Below are 23,427 nucleotides of genomic sequence, written 5' to 3'. Positions count from 1 at the left end.
CCTTATATATGCTCCAGGAAAGGGGGTGTGGCCACTGAAAAAGGGTTGTGTCTTTAAGTGTAGCGTACCACACTACATACCCCTTATACACCACACTAGTAGGACCCCTTATACAATCTAATACTAGTGCCCTTAACACATTGTGCCACACAGTATGAGCAAAAACTCAAGGACAGCAAGTTCAAAGGGACAGAGAGAGTGACAGCGGGGACACAGAGAGCCACATATGTATATTAAGCATCACAGTGTGTGGCAAATGCATAATGGGCATCACGGTGTGTGGCCTATGTATAACGAGTCCATTATACATAGGTCACACACCGTGATGCCTATTATACATATGCCACACACCATGATGCTCCATTATACATACGCCACACACCGTGAAACCCATTATACATACGCCACACACCGTGATGCCCATTATACACATGCCACACACCATGATGCCCATTATACATATGCCTCACACCGTGATGATCCATTATACATATGCCACACACCGTGATGCCCATTATACATATGTCCCACACCGTGATGCTCCATTAACATATGCCACACACCGTGATGCTCCATTATACATATGCCACACACCGTGATGCTCCATTATACATACGTCCCACACCGTGATGCTCCAATATACATATGCCACACACCGTGATGCTCCATTATACATATGCCGCACACCGTGATGCTCCATTATTCATATGCCACACACCGTGATGCCCATTATACATATGCCACACACTGGGATGCTCCATTATAAATATGCCACACACTGTGATGCCCATTATACATATGTCACACGCCGATATGTCCATTATACATATGCCGCACACCGTGATGCCCATTATACATATGCCACACACTGTGATGCCCATTATACGTATGCCACACACCGTGAGGCTCCATTATACATATGCCACACACCGTGATGCCCATTATACATATGCCACACACTGTGATGCTCCATTATACATATGCCACACAACGTGAGGCTCCATTATACGTATGCCACACACCGTGAGGCTCCATTATACATATGCCCCACACCGTGATGCCCATTATACATATGTCACACACCGTGATGCCCATTATACATATGTCACACACCGTGATGCCCATTATACATATGCCACACACCGTGATGCTCTATTATACATATGCCCCACACCGTGATGTCCATTATACATATGCCACACACCGTGATGCCCATTATACATATGTCACACACCGTGATGCCCATTATACATATGTCACACACCGTGATGCTCCATTATACATATGCCCCCACACCGTGATGCTCCATTATACATATGCCACACACCGATATGCCCATTATACATATGCCACACACCGTGATGCCCATTATACATATGCCACACACCGTGATGTCCATTATACATATGCCACACACCGATATGCCCATTATACATATGCGTCACACCGTGATGCTCCATTATACATATGCCACACACCGTGATGCTCCATTACACATATGCCCCACACCGTGATGCCCATTATACATATGCCGCACACCGTGATGCCCATTATACATATGCCACACCGTGATGCTCCATTATACATATGCCACACACCGCGGTGCCCATTATATATATGCCACACACCGTGATGCTCCATTATACATACGCCACTGTTAGCTGCCGTCGGCAGTCACATCAGGTTGCTATGGCAACCCAGATGCGACCACAATGCTGGAGCTAACTTTGGTCTGGTCAGGCCACCATCCTGCTCTGACATCAGACCAGGAAATGTGTGGGCGGTGGCAGGGTATTTCAGGGAGGCTTTTGCTGCAAACAGGTGCTGCTGATATTTCCTGCTTTCACTTAGGTGTCAGAATTGTCTGTAGTCAGTCAGCCTTATCCAGTGTGATTATTCCTGTGTGATTATTTAGTCAGCCTGTACTTAGTTGAAATCTTGTCTAGTCAGTCAGTTAGCAGTATTAGAGAAGCAATTTGTGAGACTTTAGTCAGCTAGTCAGCCAGTTTATCTGTGAACAAATTGTTAGACTAATCCTGCTAGTCTGTTCTCTGAGAGGGATTTTCAGCCTGAGACTAGAACACTGAATTGTAACAGCTGCAGAGAGTTCCAGCCTTTACCTGTATGTGAGCTTTGGAGTGGTGTGTTCTCCCTGCCATTACTGCTTAGTGTCAGTACAGGTAAGCCTGCAGCTGAGCAATTCAGTCGAGCTGGTGGTTCTGCCGACAGTCGGTTCTGGTACTTCCAGTCGGTCTCATCAAAACCTGGTAACACACTACTCCATCTGGTGTGTTCCAGATTATATACTGTGTAAAACACCACACATTTATTTAGTAGGGATCTGTATACATCAGGGTGATTTTTTCATCTTTGACATCTCTGGTGGAGTATCAGATTCACTACTTATACCATCCTTCGTATTGTTACGAGATCAGTAATATTACCTACATCTCTGTACCATACTCTAGGTACATCATTTGTGTGTCATCTTTTACGTATTGTTACGTGTGGCCAGTTTTGAGTAAACAACCTTGTCTCATCCATGCAGGTTACAGTACTGTATCTGTCAAACCAGCTAGCTCCCTGCTAACAGCCACACACCGTGATGTCCATTATACATACAGTATGTCACACACCGTAATGCCCATTATACATATGTCACACACCGGGATGCCCATTATACATATGACACACCATGATGCCCATTACACATATGCCCCACACCGTGATGCCCATTACACAAATGCCACACACCGTGATGCTCCATTACACATATGCCCCACACCGTGATGCTCCATTACACATATGCCCCACACCGTGATGCTTCATTATACATATGCCCCACACCGTGATACTCCCATTATACATATGCCCCACACCGTGATGCCCATTATACATATGTCACACACCGTGATGCCCATTATACATATGCCACACACCGTGATGCTCCATTATACATATGCCCCACACCGTGATGTCCATTATACATATGCCACACACCGTGATGCCCATTATACATATGTCACACACCGTGATGCCCATTATACATATGTCACACACCGTGATGCTCCATTATACATATGCCCCACACCGTGATGCTCCATTATACATATGCCACACACCGATATGCCCATTATACATATGCCACACACCGTGATGCCCATTATACATATGCCACACACCGTGATGTCCATTATACATATGCCACACACCGATATGCCCATTATACATATGCGTCACACCGTGATGCTCCATTATACATACGCCGCACACCGTGAGGCTCCATTATACATACGCCGCACACCGTGATGCTCCATTATACATATGCCGCACACCGTGATGCTCCATTATACATATGCCACACACCGTGATGCTCCATTATACATATGCCACACACCGTGATGCCCATTATACATATGCCCCACACCGTGATGCTCCATTATACATATGCCCCACACCGTGATGCTCCATTATACATATGCCCCACACCGTGATGCCCATTATACATATGCCGCACACCGTGATGCCCATTATACATATGCCACACCGTGATGCTCCATTAAACATATGCCACACACCGTGATGCTCCATTATACATACAGTATGTCACACACCGCGATGCCCATTATACATATGCCACACACCGTGATGCTCCATTATACATACGCCACACACCGTGATGTCCATTATACATACAGTATGTCACACACCGTGATGCCCATTATACATATGCCACACACCGTGATGCCCAATATACATATGCCACACACCGTGATGCTCCATTATACATATGTCACACACCGTGATGCTCCATTACACATATGCCACACACCGTGATGCCCATTATACATATGCCACACACCGTGATGCCCATTATACATATGCACACACTGTGATGCTTCATTATACATATGCCCCACACTGTGATACTCCATTATACATATGCCCCACACCGTGATGCCCATTATACATATGCCACACACCGCGATGCCCATTATACATATGCCACACACCGTGATGCTCCATTATACATACGCCACACACCGTGATGCTCCATTATACATACACCACACACCGTGATGCTCCATTATACATACAGTATGTCACACACCGTGATGTCCATTATACATATGCCACACACCGTGATGTCCATTATACATATGTCACACACCGTGATGCCCATTATACATGTCACACACCGTGATGCTCCATTATACATATGTCACACACCGTGATGCCCATTATACATATGCCACACACCGTGATGCCCATTATACATATGCCACACACCGGGATGCCCATTATACATATGCCACACACCGTGATGCTCCATTATACATATGCCACACACGTGATGCCCATTATACATAGGCCACACACCGTTATGCTCCATTATACATATGCCCCACACCGTGATGCTCCATTATACATATGTCACACACCGATATGCCCATTATACATATGCCCCACACCGTGATGCTCCATTACACATATGCCACACACCGTGATGCTTCATTATACATATGCCCCACACCGTGATACTCCATTATACATACGCCGCACACCCTGATGCCCATTATACTTATCTCACACACCGTGATGCCCATTATACATATGTCACACACCGTGATGCCCATTATACATATGTCACACACCGTGATGCTCCATTATACATATGCCCCACACCGTAATGCTCCATTATACATATGCCACACACCGATATGCCCATTATACATATGCCACACACCGTGATGCCCATTATACATATGCCACATACCGTGATGCCCATTATACATATGTCCCACACCGTGATGCTCCATTATACGTATGCCACACACCGATATGCCCATTATACATATGCGTCACACCGTGATGCTCCATTATACATATGACACACACCGTGATGCCATTATACATATGTCACACACCGTGATGCTCCATTATACATATGCCCCACACCGTGATGCTCATTATACATATGCCGCACACCGTGATGCCCATTATACATATGCCGCACACCGTGATGCCCATTATACATATGCCACACCGTGATGCTCCATTATACATATGCCACACACCGCGATGCTCCATTATACATATGCCACACACCGTGATGCCCATTATACATATGCCACACCGTGATGCTCCATTATACATATGCCACACACCGCGATGCCCATTATACATTTGCCACACACCGTGATGCTCCATTATACATACGCCACACACCGTGATGTCCATTATACATACAGTATGTCACACACCGTGATGCCCATTATACATATGCCACACACCGTGATGTCCATTATACATATGTCATACACCGTGATGCCCATTATACATATGTCACACACCGTGATGCTCCATTATACATATGTCACATACCGTGATGCCCATTACACATATGCCACACACCGTGATGCTCCATTACACATATGCCACACACCGTGATGCTTCATTATACATATGCCCCACACCGTGATACTCCATTATACATATGCCCCACACCGCGATGCCCATTATACATATGCCACACACCGCGATGCCCATTATACATATGCCACACACCGTGATGCTCCATTACACATACGCCACACACCGTGATGTCCATTACACATATGCCCCACACCGTGATGCTCCATTACACATATGCCACACACCGTGATGCTCCATTACACATATGCCACACACCGTGATACTCCATTGTACATATGCCCCACACCGTGATGCCCATTATACATATGCCACACACGAGATGCTCCATTATACATATGCCACACACCGTGATGCCCATTATACATATGCCCCACACCGTGATGCTCCATTATACATATGCCCCACACCGTGATGCTCCATTATACATATGCTACACCGTGATGCCCATTATACATATGTCACACACCGTGATGCTCCATTATACATATGTCACACACCGTGATGCCCATTACACATATGCCCCACACCATGATGCCCATTACACATATGCCACACACCGTGATGCTCTATTACACATATGCCCCACACCGTGATGCTCCATTACACATATGCCACACACCGTGATACTCCATTATACATATGCCCCACACCGTGATGCTCCATTATACATATGCCACACACCGTGATGCCCATTATATATATGCCACACACCGTGATGCCCATTATACATATGTCACACACCGTGATGCCCATTATACATATGTCATACACCGATATGCCCATTATACATATGCCCCACACCGTGATGCTCCATTATACATATGCCACACACTGTGATGCTCCATTATACATATGCCACACACCGTGATGCCCATTATACACATGTCACACACCGTGATGCCCATTATACATATGTCACACACCGTGATGCCCATTATACATATGTCATACACCGATATGCCCATTATACATATGCCCCACACCGTGATGCTCCATTACACATATGCCCCACACCGTGATGCTCCATTACACATATGCCCCACACCGTGATGCTCCATTACACATATGCCCCACACCGTGATACTCCCATTATACATATGCCCCACACCGTGATGCCCATTATACATATGTCACACACCGTGATGCCCATTATACATATGCCACACACCGTGATGCTCCATTATACATATGCCCCACACCGTGATGTCCATTATACATATGCCACACACCGTGATGCCCATTATACATATGTCACACACCGTGATGCCCATTATACATATGTCACACACCGTGATGCTCCATTATACATATGCCCCACACCGTGATGCTCCATTATACATATGCCACACACCGATATGCCCATTATACATATGCCACACACCGTGATGCCCATTATACATATGCCACACACCGTGATGTCCATTATACATATGCCACACACCGATATGCCCATTATACATATGCGTCACACCGTGATGCTCCATTATACATACGCCGCACACCGTGAGGCTCCATTATACATACGCCGCACACCGTGATGCTCCATTATACATATGCCGCACACCGTGATGCTCCATTATACATATGCCACACACCGTGATGCTCCATTATACATATGCCACACACCGTGATGCCCATTATACATATGCCCCACACCGTGATGCTCCATTATACATATGCCCCACACCGTGATGCTCCATTATACATATGCCCCACACCGTGATGCCCATTATACATATGCCGCACACCGTGATGCCCATTATACATATGCCACACCGTGATGCTCCATTAAACATATGCCACACACCGTGATGCTCCATTATACATACAGTATGTCACACACCGCGATGCCCATTATACATATGCCACACACCGTGATGCTCCATTATACATACGCCACACACCGTGATGTCCATTATACATACAGTATGTCACACACCGTGATGCCCATTATACATATGCCACACACCGTGATGCCCAATATACATATGCCACACACCGTGATGCTCCATTATACATATGTCACACACCGTGATGCTCCATTACACATATGCCACACACCGTGATGCCCATTATACATATGCCACACACCGTGATGCCCATTATACATATGCACACACTGTGATGCTTCATTATACATATGCCCCACACTGTGATACTCCATTATACATATGCCCCACACCGTGATGCCCATTATACATATGCCACACACCGCGATGCCCATTATACATATGCCACACACCGTGATGCTCCATTATACATACGCCACACACCGTGATGCTCCATTATACATACACCACACACCGTGATGCTCCATTATACATACAGTATGTCACACACCGTGATGTCCATTATACATATGCCACACACCGTGATGTCCATTATACATATGTCACACACCGTGATGCCCATTATACATGTCACACACCGTGATGCTCCATTATACATATGTCACACACCGTGATGCCCATTATACATATGCCACACACCGTGATGCCCATTATACATATGCCACACACCGGGATGCCCATTATACATATGCCACACACCGTGATGCTCCATTATACATATGCCACACACGTGATGCCCATTATACATAGGCCACACACCGTTATGCTCCATTATACATATGCCCCACACCGTGATGCTCCATTATACATATGTCACACACCGATATGCCCATTATACATATGCCCCACACCGTGATGCTCCATTACACATATGCCACACACCGTGATGCTTCATTATACATATGCCCCACACCGTGATACTCCATTATACATACGCCGCACACCCTGATGCCCATTATACTTATCTCACACACCGTGATGCCCATTATACATATGTCACACACCGTGATGCCCATTATACATATGTCACACACCGTGATGCTCCATTATACATATGCCCCACACCGTAATGCTCCATTATACATATGCCACACACCGATATGCCCATTATACATATGCCACACACCGTGATGCCCATTATACATATGCCACATACCGTGATGCCCATTATACATATGTCCCACACCGTGATGCTCCATTATACGTATGCCACACACCGATATGCCCATTATACATATGCGTCACACCGTGATGCTCCATTATACATATGACACACACCGTGATGCCATTATACATATGTCACACACCGTGATGCTCCATTATACATATGCCCCACACCGTGATGCTCATTATACATATGCCGCACACCGTGATGCCCATTATACATATGCCGCACACCGTGATGCCCATTATACATATGCCACACCGTGATGCTCCATTATACATATGCCACACACCGCGATGCTCCATTATACATATGCCACACACCGTGATGCCCATTATACATATGCCACACCGTGATGCTCCATTATACATATGCCACACACCGCGATGCCCATTATACATTTGCCACACACCGTGATGCTCCATTATACATACGCCACACACCGTGATGTCCATTATACATACAGTATGTCACACACCGTGATGCCCATTATACATATGCCACACACCGTGATGTCCATTATACATATGTCATACACCGTGATGCCCATTATACATATGTCACACACCGTGATGCTCCATTATACATATGTCACATACCGTGATGCCCATTACACATATGCCACACACCGTGATGCTCCATTACACATATGCCACACACCGTGATGCTTCATTATACATATGCCCCACACCGTGATACTCCATTATACATATGCCCCACACCGCGATGCCCATTATACATATGCCACACACCGCAAAGCCCATTATACATATGCCACACACCGTGATGCTCCATTACACATACGCCACACACCGTGATGTCCATTACACATATGCCCCACACCGTGATGCTCCATTACACATATGCCACACACCGTGATGCTCCATTACACATATGCCACACACCGTGATACTCCATTGTACATATGCCCCACACCGTGATGCCCATTATACATATGCCACACACGAGATGCTCCATTATACATATGCCACACACCGTGATGCCCATTATACATATGCCCCACACCGTGATGCTCCATTATACATATGCCCCACACCGTGATGCTCCATTATACATATGCTACACCGTGATGCCCATTATACATATGTCACACACCGTGATGCTCCATTATACATATGTCACACACCGTGATGCCCATTACACATATGCCCCACACCATGATGCCCATTACACATATGCCACACACCGTGATGCTCTATTACACATATGCCCCACACCGTGATGCTCCATTACACATATGCCACACACCGTGATACTCCATTATACATATGCCCCACACCGTGATGCTCCATTATACATATGCCACACACCGTGATGCCCATTATATATATGCCACACACCGTGATGCCCATTATACATATGTCACACACCGTGATGCCCATTATACATATGTCATACACCGATATGCCCATTATACATATGCCCCACACCGTGATGCTCCATTATACATATGCCACACACTGTGATGCTCCATTATACATATGCCACACACCGTGATGCCCATTATACACATGTCACACACCGTGATGCCCATTATACATATGTCACACACCGTGATGCCCATTATACATATGTCATACACCGATATGCCCATTATACATATGCCCCACACCGTGATGCTCCATTACACATATGCCCCACACCGTGATGCTCCATTACACATATGCCCCACACCGTGATGCTCCATTACACATATGCCCCACACCGTGATACTCCCATTATACATATGCCCCACACCGTGATGCCCATTATACATATGTCACACACCGTGATGCCCATTATACATATGCCACACACCGTGATGCTCCATTATACATATGCCCCACACCGTGATGTCCATTATACATATGCCACACACCGTGATGCCCATTATACATATGTCACACACCGTGATGCCCATTATACATATGTCACACACCGTGATGCTCCATTATACATATGCCCCACACCGTGATGCTCCATTATACATATGCCACACACCGATATGCCCATTATACATATGCCACACACCGTGATGCCCATTATACATATGCCACACACCGTGATGTCCATTATACATATGCCACACACCAATATGCCCATTATACATATGCGTCACACCGTGATGCTCCATTATACATACGACACACACCGTGATGCTCCATTATACATACGCCGCACACCGTGAGGCTCCATTATACATATGCCACACACCGTGATGCTCCATTATACATATGCCACACACCGTGATGCCCATTATACATATGCCACACACCGTGATGCCCATTATACATATGCCACACACCGTGATGCTCCATTATACATATGCCCCACACCGTGATGCTCCATTATACATATGCCCCACACCGTGATGCCCATTATACATATGCCGCACACCGAGATGCCCATTATACATATGCCAAACCGTGATGCTCCATTAAACATATGCCACACACCGTGATGCTCCATTATACATATGCCACACACCGTGATGCCCATTATACATATGCCACACCGTGATGCTCCATTATACATATGCCACACACCGCGATGCCCATTATACATATGTCACACACCGTGATGCCCATTATACATACGCCACATACCGTGATGTCCATTATACATACAGTATGTCACACACCGTGATGCCCATTATACATATGCCAAACACCGTGATGCCCAATATACATATGCCACACACCGTGATGCTCCATTATACATATGTCACACACTGTGATGCTCCATTACACATATGCCACACACCGTGATGCCCATTATACATATGCCACACACCGTGATGCCCATTATACATATGCACACACCGTGATGCTTCATTATACATATGCTCCACACCGTGATACTCCATTATACATATGCCCCACACCGCGATGCCCATTATACATATGCCACACACCGCGATGCTCATTATACATATGCCACACACCGTGATGCTCCATTATACATACGCCACACACCGTGATGCTCCATTATACATACGCCACACACCGTGATGCTCCATTATACATACAGTATGTCACACACCGTGATGTCCATTATACATATGCCACACACCGTGATGTCCATTATACATATGTCACACACCGTGATGCCCATTATACATATGTCACACACCGTGATGCTCCATAATACATATGTCACACACCGTGATGCCCATTACACATATGCCCCACACACTGATGCTCCATTATACATATGTCACACACCGATATGCCCATTATACATATGCCCCACACCGTGATGCTCCATTACACATATGCCACACACCGTGATGCTTCATTATACATATGCCCCACACCGTGATACTCCATTATACATATACCTCACACCGTGATGTCCATTATACAAATCTCACACACCGTGATGACCATTATACATATGTCACACACCGTGATGCCCATTATACATATGTCACACACCGTGATGCTCCATTATACATATGCCCCACACCGTGATGCTCCATTATACATATGCCACACACCGATATGCCCATTATACATATGCCACACACCGTGATGCCCATTATACATATGCCACATACCGTGATGCCCATTATACATATGTCCCACACCGTGATGCTCCATTATACGTATGCCACACACCGATATGCCCATTATACATATGCGTCACACCGTGATGCTCCATTATACATATGACACACACCGTGATGCCATTATACATATGTCGCACACCGTGATGCTCATTATACATATGCCGCACACCGTGATGCCCATTATACATATGCCGCACACCGTGATGCCCATTATACATATGCCACACCGTGATGCTCCATTATACATATGCCACACACCATGATGCCCATTATACATATGCCACACCGTGATGCTCCATTATACATATGCCACACCGCGATGCCCATTATACATTTGCCACACACCGTTGATGCTCCATTATACATACGCCACACACCGTGATGTCCATTATACATACAGTATGTCACACACCGTGATGCCCATTATACATATGCCACACACCGTGATGTCCATTATACATATGTCATACACCGTGATGCCCATTATACATATGTCACACACCGTGATGCTCCATTATACATATGTCACACACCGTGATGCCCATTACACATATGCCACACACCATGATGCTCTATGCCACACACCGTGATACTCCATTGTACATATGCCCCACACCGTGATGCCCATTATACATATGCCACACACGAGATGCTCCATTATACATATGCCACACACCGTGATGCCCATTTTACATATGTCACACACCGTGATGCTCCATTATACATATGCTGCACACCGTGATGCTCCATTATACATATGCTCCACACCGTGATGCCCATTATACATATGTCACACACCGATATGCCCATTATACATATGCTGCACACCGTGATGCTCCATTATACATATGCCACACACCGTGATGCCCATTATACATATGTCACACACCGTGATGCCCATTACACATATGCCACACACCGTGATGCTCTATTACACATATGCCCCACACCGTGATGCTCCATTACACATATGCCACACACCGTGATACTCCATTATACATATGCCCCACACCGTGATGCTCCATTATATATATGCCACACACCGTGATGCCCATTATATATATGCCACACACCGTGATGCCCATTATACATATGTCACACACCGTGATGCCCATTATACATATGTCATACACCGATATGCCCATTATACATATGCCACACACCGTGATGCTCCATTATACATATGCCACACACCGTGATGCCCATTATACATATGTCACACACCGTGATGCCCATTATACATATGTCACACACCGTGATGCCCATTATACATATGTCATACACCGATATGCCCATTATACATATGCCCCACACCGTGATGCTCCATTATACATATGCCACACACCGTGATGCTCCATTATACATATGCCACACACCGTGATGCCCATTATACATATGTCACACACCGTGATGCCCATTATACATATGCCACACACCGTGATGCTCCGTTATACATATGCCACACACCGTGATGCCCCGTTATACATATGCCACACACCGTGATGCTCCGTTATACATATGCCACACACCGTGATGCCCATTATACATATGTCACACACCGTGATGCTCCGTTATACATATGCCACACACCGTGATGCCCCGTTATACATATGCCACACACCGTGATGCCCATTATACATATGCCACACCGTGATGCCCATTATACATATGTCACACACCGTGATGCCCATTATACATATGCCACACACTGTGATGCTCCATTATACATATGCCACACACCGTGATGCCCATTATACATATGCCACACACTGTGATGCCCATTATACATATGCCACACACCGTGATGCCCATTATACATATGCCACACACTGTGATGCTCCATTATACATATGTCACACACCGTGATGCCCATTATACATATGCCACACACCGTGATGCTCCATTATACATATGCCCCACACCGTGATGCTCCATTATACATATGCCACACACCGATATGCCCATTATACATATGCCACACACCGTGATGCCCATTATACATATGCCACATACCGTGATGCCCATTATACGTATGTCCCACACCGTGATGCTCCATTATACGTATGCCACACACCGATATGCCCATTATACGTATGCGTCACACCGTGATGCTCCATTATACATATGACACACACCGTGATGCCATTATACATATGTCGCACACCGTGATGCTCATTATACATATGCCGCACACCGTGATGCCCATTATACATATGCCGCACACCGTGATGCCCATTATACATATGCCACACCGTGATGCTCCATTATACATATGCCACACACCGTGATGCTCCATTATACATATGCCACACACCGTGATGCCCATTATACATATGCCACACCGTGATGCTCCATTATACATATGCCACACCGCGATGCCCATTATACATTTGCCACACACCGTTGATGCTCTATTATACATACGCCACACACCGTGATGTCCATTATACATACAGTATGTCACACACCGTGATGCCCATTATACATATGCCACACACCGTGATGTCCATTATACATATGTCATACACCGTGATGCCCATTATACATATGTCACACACCGTGATGCTCCATTATACATATGTCACACACCGTGATGCCCATTACACATATGCCACACACCATGATGCTCCATTACACATATGCCACACACCGTGATGCTTCATTATACATATGCCCCACACCGTGATGCTCCATTATACATATGCCCCACACCGTGATGCCCATTATACATATGCCACACACCGCGATGCCCATTATACATATGCCACACACCGTGATGCTCCATTATACATACGCCACACACCGTGATGTCCATTACACATATGCCCCACACCGTGATGCTCCATTACACATATGCCATACACCGTGATGCTCCATTACACATATGCCACACACCGTGATACTCCATTGTACATATGCCCCACACCGTGATGCCCATTATACATATGCCACACACGAGATGCTCCATTATACATATGCCACACACCGTGATGCCCATTTTACATATGTCACACACCGTGATGCTCCATTATACATATGCTGCACACCGTGATGCTCCATTATACATATGCTCCACACCATGATGCCCATTATACATATGTCACACACCGATATGCCCATTATACATATGCCCCACACCGTGATGCTCCATTATACATATGCCACACACCGTGATGCCCATTATACATATGTCACACACCGTGATGCCCATTATACATATGCCCCACACCGTGATGCTCCATTATACATATGCCCCACACCGTGATGCTCCATTATACATATGCCCCACACCGTGATGCTCCATTATACATATGCTACACCGTGATGCCCATTATACATATGTCACACACCGTGATGCTCCATTATACATATGTCACACACCGTGATGCCCATTACACATATGCCCCACACCATGATGCCCATTACACATATGCCACACACCGTGATGCTCCATTATACATATGTCACACACCGTGATGCCCATTACACATATGCCCCACACCATGATGCCCATTACACATATGCCACACACCGTGATGCTCCATTACACATATGCCCCACACCGTGATGCTCCATTACACATATGCCACACACCGTGATACTCCATTATACATATGCCCCACACCGTGATGCTCCATTATACATATGCCACACACCGTGATGCCCATTATATATATGCCACACACCGTGATGCCCATTATACATATGTCACACACCGTGATTCCCATTATACATATGTCATACACCGATATGCCCATTATACATATGCCACACACCGTGATGCTCCATTATACATATGCCACACACCGTGATGCCCATTATACATATGTCACACACCGCGATGCCCATTATACATATGTCACACACCGTGATGCCCATTATACATATGTCATACACCGATATGCCCATTATACATATGCCCCACACCGTGATGCTCCATTATACATATGCCACACACCGTGATGCTCCATTATACATATGCCACACACCGTGATGCCCATTATACATATGTCACACACCGTGATGCCCATTATACATATGTCACACACCGTGATGCCCATTATACATATGCCACACACCGTGATGCTCCGTTATACATATGCCACACACCGTGATGCCCATTATACATATGCCACACACCGTGATGCTCCGTTATACATATGCCACACACCGTGATGCCCATTATACATATGTCACACACTGTGATGCTCCATTATACATATGCCACACACCGTGATGCCCCGTTATACATATGCCACACACCGTGATGCCCATTATACATATGCCACACCGTGATGCCCATTATACATATGACACACCGTGATGCCCATTATACATATGCCACACACTGTGATGCTCCATTATACATATGCCACACACCGTGATGCCCATTATACATATGCCACACACTGTGATGCCCATTATACATATGCCACACACCGTGATGCCCATTATACATATGCCACACACTGTGATGCTCCATTATACATATGTCACACACCGTGATGCCCATTATACATATGCCACACACTGTGATGCTCCATTATACATATGCCACACACCGTGATGCCCATTATACATATGCCACACACTGTGATGCTCCATTATACATATGCCACACACCGTGATGCCCATTATACATATGCCACACACCGTGATGCCCATTATACATATGCCACACACCGTGATGCCCATTATACATATGTCACACACCGTGATGCCCATTATACATATGCCACACACCGTGATGCTCCATTATACATACGCCACACACTGTGATGCTCCTTTATACATATGCCACACACCGTGATGCTCCATTATACATATGCCACACACCGTTATGCCAATTATACATATGCCACACACTGTGATGCTCCATTATACATATGTCCCACACCGAACGCACGCGGATATATCCGCACCGATCAGAATAAGGGCCTGTGAGTCTGTCTGCCCTAATGCAGACAGCAGACAGTCCCCCTAAAGTGCAGGAATGTCACATACACAGAAACCCCTCCAGCACAGCCTACACTGTAAAACTGGCACATGCAGGGAGATTTATTCCCCATGTCCCTCACACACAGTGACAGGAGTGAGTCTCTCTCTCTCCACTTACACACACAAACACACACCCCCATTCCTAACAAGGTTGCCAACCAGTGTCCCCAGAGCCCACAGTGTGACAGGACTCACATAATTCTGGAAGCTGAGAAGCCCGGCCACAGCGCTGCTGCTCCTCGTCTCTCTCCCCTCTCAGGCTGACGTCATCAGTCTAAGAGGTGCTCCCCCTGGATGCCAGCGGCTGTATTTGCAGCTCATTGCAGCCGCAGCAGCAGGGAGGAGGGAGCCGGACGGAAGCACACGCAGCCATCTTTATTTAGGGCACAGTGCCGCGGCCCAGCACAGAGATGCCGCGGCAGCCCAGTTAGGTAGGATAGGCGGCCCAATCTGACATAAAAGGTGCCGGCCCACCGGGAAACGGCCCGGTTTCCCGGTGGGCCAATCCGCCGCTGGTCTTGTGTAAGGTAAGGGCGAATTTTAAATATGTTTTTTAGGTGCATGTGGCATGATTTTGAGACAGATTGAATGTGGGGTACAAAGGAAAGTTCTGAGTCAAGGATAACACCTAGGCAGCGAGCTTGAGAGGTAGGAGCTATAGAGATATCAGGTTGGTAACTACTATTTATTGGCGGAAATATAATTAATTCTGTTTTTTAGATATTAAGTTTGAGGTGGCGAGATGACATCCAGGATGAAACAGCAGAAAGGCATTCAGAGACACGGCTCAATACAGATGGGGACAGGTCCGGGGAGGATAGGTAGAGCTGAGTATCATCCGCATACAGATGATACTGAAATCCAAAGGAGCTGATTAGTTTGCCAAGCTATCCAAGAATAGTGTAGGTTTAGCGTATTTAAGATAATTGCCCAATTCATTATGAACGATTCAAAGAAGCAGAAAACCAATATTTCTTTTTCATTGTCTCACAATGTAGGATGTGATCCAATTGGCCTAGAAATGGCCCTAATCTTTGCACAACGTTTGGTGGTGATTTCGGAATTATTTATATGGAATAATATATGTTTTGCAAATTAAGCTGAAAGTTGGTCAGTGCATTCAGAAAACCGAGGGCTGCATAGGCTGGAGGTGACATAATCCACCGAAGGTACCTGAGTTGCTGGCACTTTAAGTAGCAAGTTGCTAGGGTCTGACTAGGAAGGGAGCAGCCAATCAGGGCTTAGGGTGGAGCTGTCTGTGCTTAAGGAAAGAGGAAGTTGGATTGAACTTCCTCTATGATCCAGCTTTCCCCTCCCTCCCATCCCTATTTCTCTACTTTCCAGGCGGCGGTAAAGAACGGTCCCCCTGGACAGGCGATTGGCTGCACCATCCGGACGGGTGGGTGTGATGGGAGAGTAGAACACCAGCGATGTTTTGAATGTTGTGTGTGGTATTTAATAGAATAGAATAGAATCCCTTTATTCGTCTCACAATGGAGAAATTTCAGTGTTACAGCAAGGTTCAAGTACAGATAAGAGTAGTAGCATAATAATAAGAACACACATAATAAGATAAGATCCAAACAATATAACTCAAGAATCTAGGAACATGTAGGTCTTCTTCAGACCATGACAGTTGTACATTCTAATTGCAGCCGGAAGGAACGATCTGCGATATCTCTCCGTTGAGCATCGAGGAGCACCCCCTCCTTTCTATGACCGTTCTTTAGGGCCGCCTACCACTTATAGTCAGATATATAACTGTCAATTAATAAATGTGACAATTTATTTGAAACACCAGCACTTGTGCCTGTCTCTTTATTTTAGTGATAAGTTTATTTGTAAGTTAAATAAGTTTTGTTAAAGTGTGTGGCAAAAAGGTTGCCGATGGTGAGTTTATATCACAGCAAGTCTGACAGCACATTTAGACGGTTCTAACTTAACAGCAAAATGATTATTGCGTTGGTCCATGGTGGCTGTGCCACTACCAATTCTTAAAGAACTGGTAACCCCATCGCCAAGGGGCCACGCCCGATAGCCATGCAATAACAGCCATGGGTGGGGTGGGTTTCTTTGTCTGAGGTTCCCAAGCCTGTATTTGGGTCTCTTTTTGGTTCCCAAGCCAGAGCTGTTGGCTCTAATATCCACAAAGATGCTTGCACTTAGGACCGCACACTTTGCTATGCTTTTTGAGGTTACAGAGGAATTTTCTCTTCCTCTTGGTGTTACCTCTTGTATTTGGTAATTTGATTGCTTTTGCATCTTTTTTTGCCTTCTCGAGCGATATCGTGTCATCCATAAACGAAACTCTTTTTTTTTGGTGTTATCTGTCTGACTGGAAAAAGTTCATCTTTGTCTATTATGCTCCAGCTGCTATCATCTCCAATCTCAATGTCAGGTTCTGATTTCTTTCCTTTGAAGATGTATTTGCAGAGGGAGATCATAACTGCTAGAGATCCCACAAAGGCACAGGTAATGGCGATCATCAATCCAATATTTTCAAAAATGTTGGCATATTCATTTGTCGGGGCATGGCCTGCAGAGAATCCTAGATTTGTGGCTTCAGCCATCGCAGTTGTTGTTCCTTTGCCAGGTGTAATAAATAATCATAGTACCATAAACAGGAACACTTCATTTCTCTTTCAATGGTCCTGGTGACACAGCTTCACATTGGGATGTAGGAGGGTCCGCAGGAGCCAGGCACCTATCCTAAAGCTTTTGGAGGGTAGGCTCCTCCCCTACTGCATCCCAGATTCCTCAGTTCGTGTTAGGTGCCCACTGGAGTGGGTGCTATTCTAAAGGGCTGCTGGAGCAGCCGAAGGAGTAGAGTTAGTTAGGGTTTTTATTATTTTATTAACTTCTACACTAGCTAGGTAGGCACAGTGTGAGGATTCTCATTAGTGAATCCTCACACTGCTAGCGCAGCAGGAGCTGACAGAAACGAGTCCTGTCAGCTCACTGTGCACGAGGGAGACGCTGTCTGGCCTCCCTGTGCAGCGCTTACAGCTTCTTTTAAGAAGCTGCCTGGGCTCCGGAGCGCTCTGAAACCGGCTTCACGCTAGGTGGGGATCATGGGGGACAGGCGCTCCGTGATGGCGGCGGCCATTTTCTGCGGAGCTTACACACTGAGCTCCTGATATGAGAGGACAGCAGTGTTGTTACAGGCATGTTCCGAGTGGTCCCCAGCTGAGGGGGAGATACTGGAACGAGGAGATCCTACAATGGGAGCGGCTGTCTGGGGGTAGTTGGCGCCAAAAGTCACAGACCCCGCAGCAGCAGGGACTTGGTCCCTTCCCTCACTCTGTTTTGGCGCCATTCAGAACGCTTGCAGCGGAGCTGAGCTGGCTTACAGATCCTGACAGAGTGATTGGATTTCCTGGGCTTCGCTTTCCCCATTCTGAAGACTACAGAAAGCTAAGTGACTGAGTACACTGTATATAATGTATGTACATTTAATGCTGTGACTGTGTTATTGAGAACATCATGTCTGAGCAACAGTCTGTGGTTTTGGGGGAGGGAGCCTTTAATGCATTGAGCGCTTGCAGTGGTTGTACACTGAAATTTGTCCCTAAGGGGGGCTTTTGTATTTGTTGCGCTGCTGTGAAACCCATGGGGAGTGAACCCCAGAGGGTAGTGCATCGGACCTTGCGAGGGCTAAGTCCCTGAGACAGGTCTGAAAATGCTGACCATGGCCATTCTCTCAGCAGTCCGTCCAGCTCCTTGCCTCGGTCCCAGACAGATCCTGACTTATACAAGTCATGCAGGATACTGCTATGGGAATCAGCAGGTTTAATTACTTGTTTGACAAACTTTATGGTTATTCTGGGGGGACCCCTAAATGGTCTTATTCAGTGCCATTATTAGCTGCTGATGAGGAGGGAGAGTACACAGACATAACCTGGGTTCAGGGTGATGTTTCTGAAGAGTCCTCACCCTCAGGGGTGGAGGATTTAATTACTGCTGTAAACAGGCATTGAATTTGTCTGTGAAGTAAAAACTCCTGCTAAGGTTGTTTTTAAGAGACAGCGTGAGGGAAATGATATCTCTCTGCAGACAAGGGTTTACAAGATTTATTGGAAAACCCCTGACAAAAGGCTTTAGATGCCTAATAGATGGTTAAGCCTGTATCCCATGCCTGAGGATCATGCAGACCTCTGGGAAAATGTTCCAGTGGTAGAGGCTTCTGTGGTATACTTGTCAAAAACCAACTGTGCTACCAGTGCAAGCCTTCAAGCAAGCAAGTCCTCTGATTGGCTTCAGTCTGGGTCTCTAAGGCCAGGATTGGTGGGTCAGTGACCTTTGCTCTAGTTGACATACTGTCTTTTGTGTGTTGTTACTATGCAGAGAGGTCTAATGCTGCTGCAGAAATGTGATTCAGGCTGAGCAGGAAGCTCTCAAAATGGCTGCCAGAGTTTCCTCAGTGTCTGTGAATGCCAGGAGAGTACTCTGGCTTATAGTTTGGAAGGCAGATAACAAGTCTAAAAAGGCTTAGAGGCATTAGCTTTTAAAGGAAAGCTGTTATTGGTTTACAACTGGAAGAGATTAATAAGCAGGCCACAGGTGGAAAAAAAAAAAAAGCACTTTCCTGCCTACCCCTGCAGCCAAGCAGACATCAAGGTTTTCTGCTTTCAGGCCATCCTTTCGGCCCTCCCCTAGAGGAGGTGCGTCCTTTTGAGGACAGTCTTTTAAGGGATAGTCTCAGTCCTCCAGGGGCAAGGCCCCAAAGTAAAAAAATTGGTTCTTTTTATAAGAAACCAAAGGAGAGGAAAAATCCTCCGCATACTGCCAGGGGTTTTGCCCGGCGGTGTTTAAGGAGGGGGGACGTCTGTCACTGTTCATAGACGCAGGGGCACTGTTAGACGGAACGCTTGGGTTAGAAATATAACCCAGGGTTAAAAGATTCCCTTCAAAGTTCTTCCACCGAGAAGGTTCATTCCTTCATCACTACCAAAGGAGGCTCGGCTCCGTACAGCTCTCTTGGGAGCGGCTCATTCTCTTTTAGAGAAGGGTGTGGTAGTCCCGGTCCCCAGAGCGGAGGGAAAAAAGGCTTTTATTTCACTCTGTTTTTTGGTGCCCAAACCAGACGGGTCTTTCTGCTGATCCTAAACTTAAAGGCATTAATAGCCAGTTGTGGGTAGACCATTTCAAAATAGAGTCTCTACGGTCTGTGCTGCTAAGCCGGGACCAGGGAGAATTTTTAGCGTCCATGAAGGTCCAGGACGCATACTTGCAGGTTCCTATCCACCCGGAACACTATTGGGGTGTGCAATAGGGTACCTTCTCCTGTAATTACAGGCGTTGCCTTTCGGTCTGGCCACAGCGTCAAGGGTGTTCAATAAATAATGTCAGAAATGGCGGATGTGCTTCGACTGTGGGAAATCATGGTTATTCCATTTTTGGATGACCTGTGGTTTAAAGCGGAGTCAGCAGACAAGTGAAGAGTCACTTGGCAGAAACCATCGGGTTTTGCAGATTCACGGCTGGCTTTTAAATTTACAAAAGTCTCAATCGGTGCCGTCACAGAGACTCCAATTCTTGGGGATTGGTTTGGATACCCAGTTGCATTGGGTGTTTCTACCAGAGGCATAGGTCAGGGATCTGGCTGCCTTGGTACAGGAGATCCTAGGGTCTCAGAGCACAGCAGTATGGAGGTGCCTCAAACTGCTGGGGAAGATGGTGGCGTTTTTCGAGACGTTATAGTTCGCCAGGTTCCACTCTAGAGTGTGGTCAGGGAACACTCAGACCATGAGGTCAGAACAAATGGTGTTGTTTTCAGAAACTCGATCCTTCCTAAAATGGTGGATGGAGGTGGATTCCCTTCGGGGGGGTCGGTCCCTGCAGTCCTGGAGCTGGTTGGTAGTCATTACCGACGCCAGTCTCAGAGGCTGAAGGGCAGTAGTCGTGGACCTGCGTCTGCAGGGCTTGTGGACTTTAGAGCAGAAAGACTGATACTTTACAGTCTGCCTTACTGATCAACATCGTGAAACTGAGGGCTGTGTGGAAGAGGTTTTCTCTGGCGGGAGAAAAGATTACAAGGGCTCCCTTTTTAGGCATTCAGACCGACAACGTCACAGCTGTGGCGTATCTGAATCACCAGGGAGGCACACACAGCAATCTGGCCATGTGGGAGGTGTCCCGAATCTTCTTGTGGGCGGAACAGAATGTTCTAGCATTATCAGCAATATTCATACCAGGAGTGGAGAATATAGAGGCCGACTTCCTGAGCAGGGAGAAACTGATGGAAGGGAAATGGAGGCTGAATCCACAAGTTTTCCACTAGATTACAATAAGGGGGAAACCCCGGATAGGGACCTGAGGGCATACAGGTTCAACCATCAGGTACCCAGGTTTTATGACAGGACGTGGGATTCACTGGCAGAAGCAGTGGATGCCATGACTATCCCCTG

This window comes from Crinia signifera, chromosome 8 (assembly GCF_055691185.1).
Source record: "Crinia signifera chromosome 8, ASM5569118v1, whole genome shotgun sequence".
In the NCBI taxonomy this organism is placed as follows: domain Eukaryota; kingdom Metazoa; phylum Chordata; class Amphibia; order Anura; family Myobatrachidae; genus Crinia; species Crinia signifera.
This window is presented reverse-complemented; position numbering follows the sequence as displayed.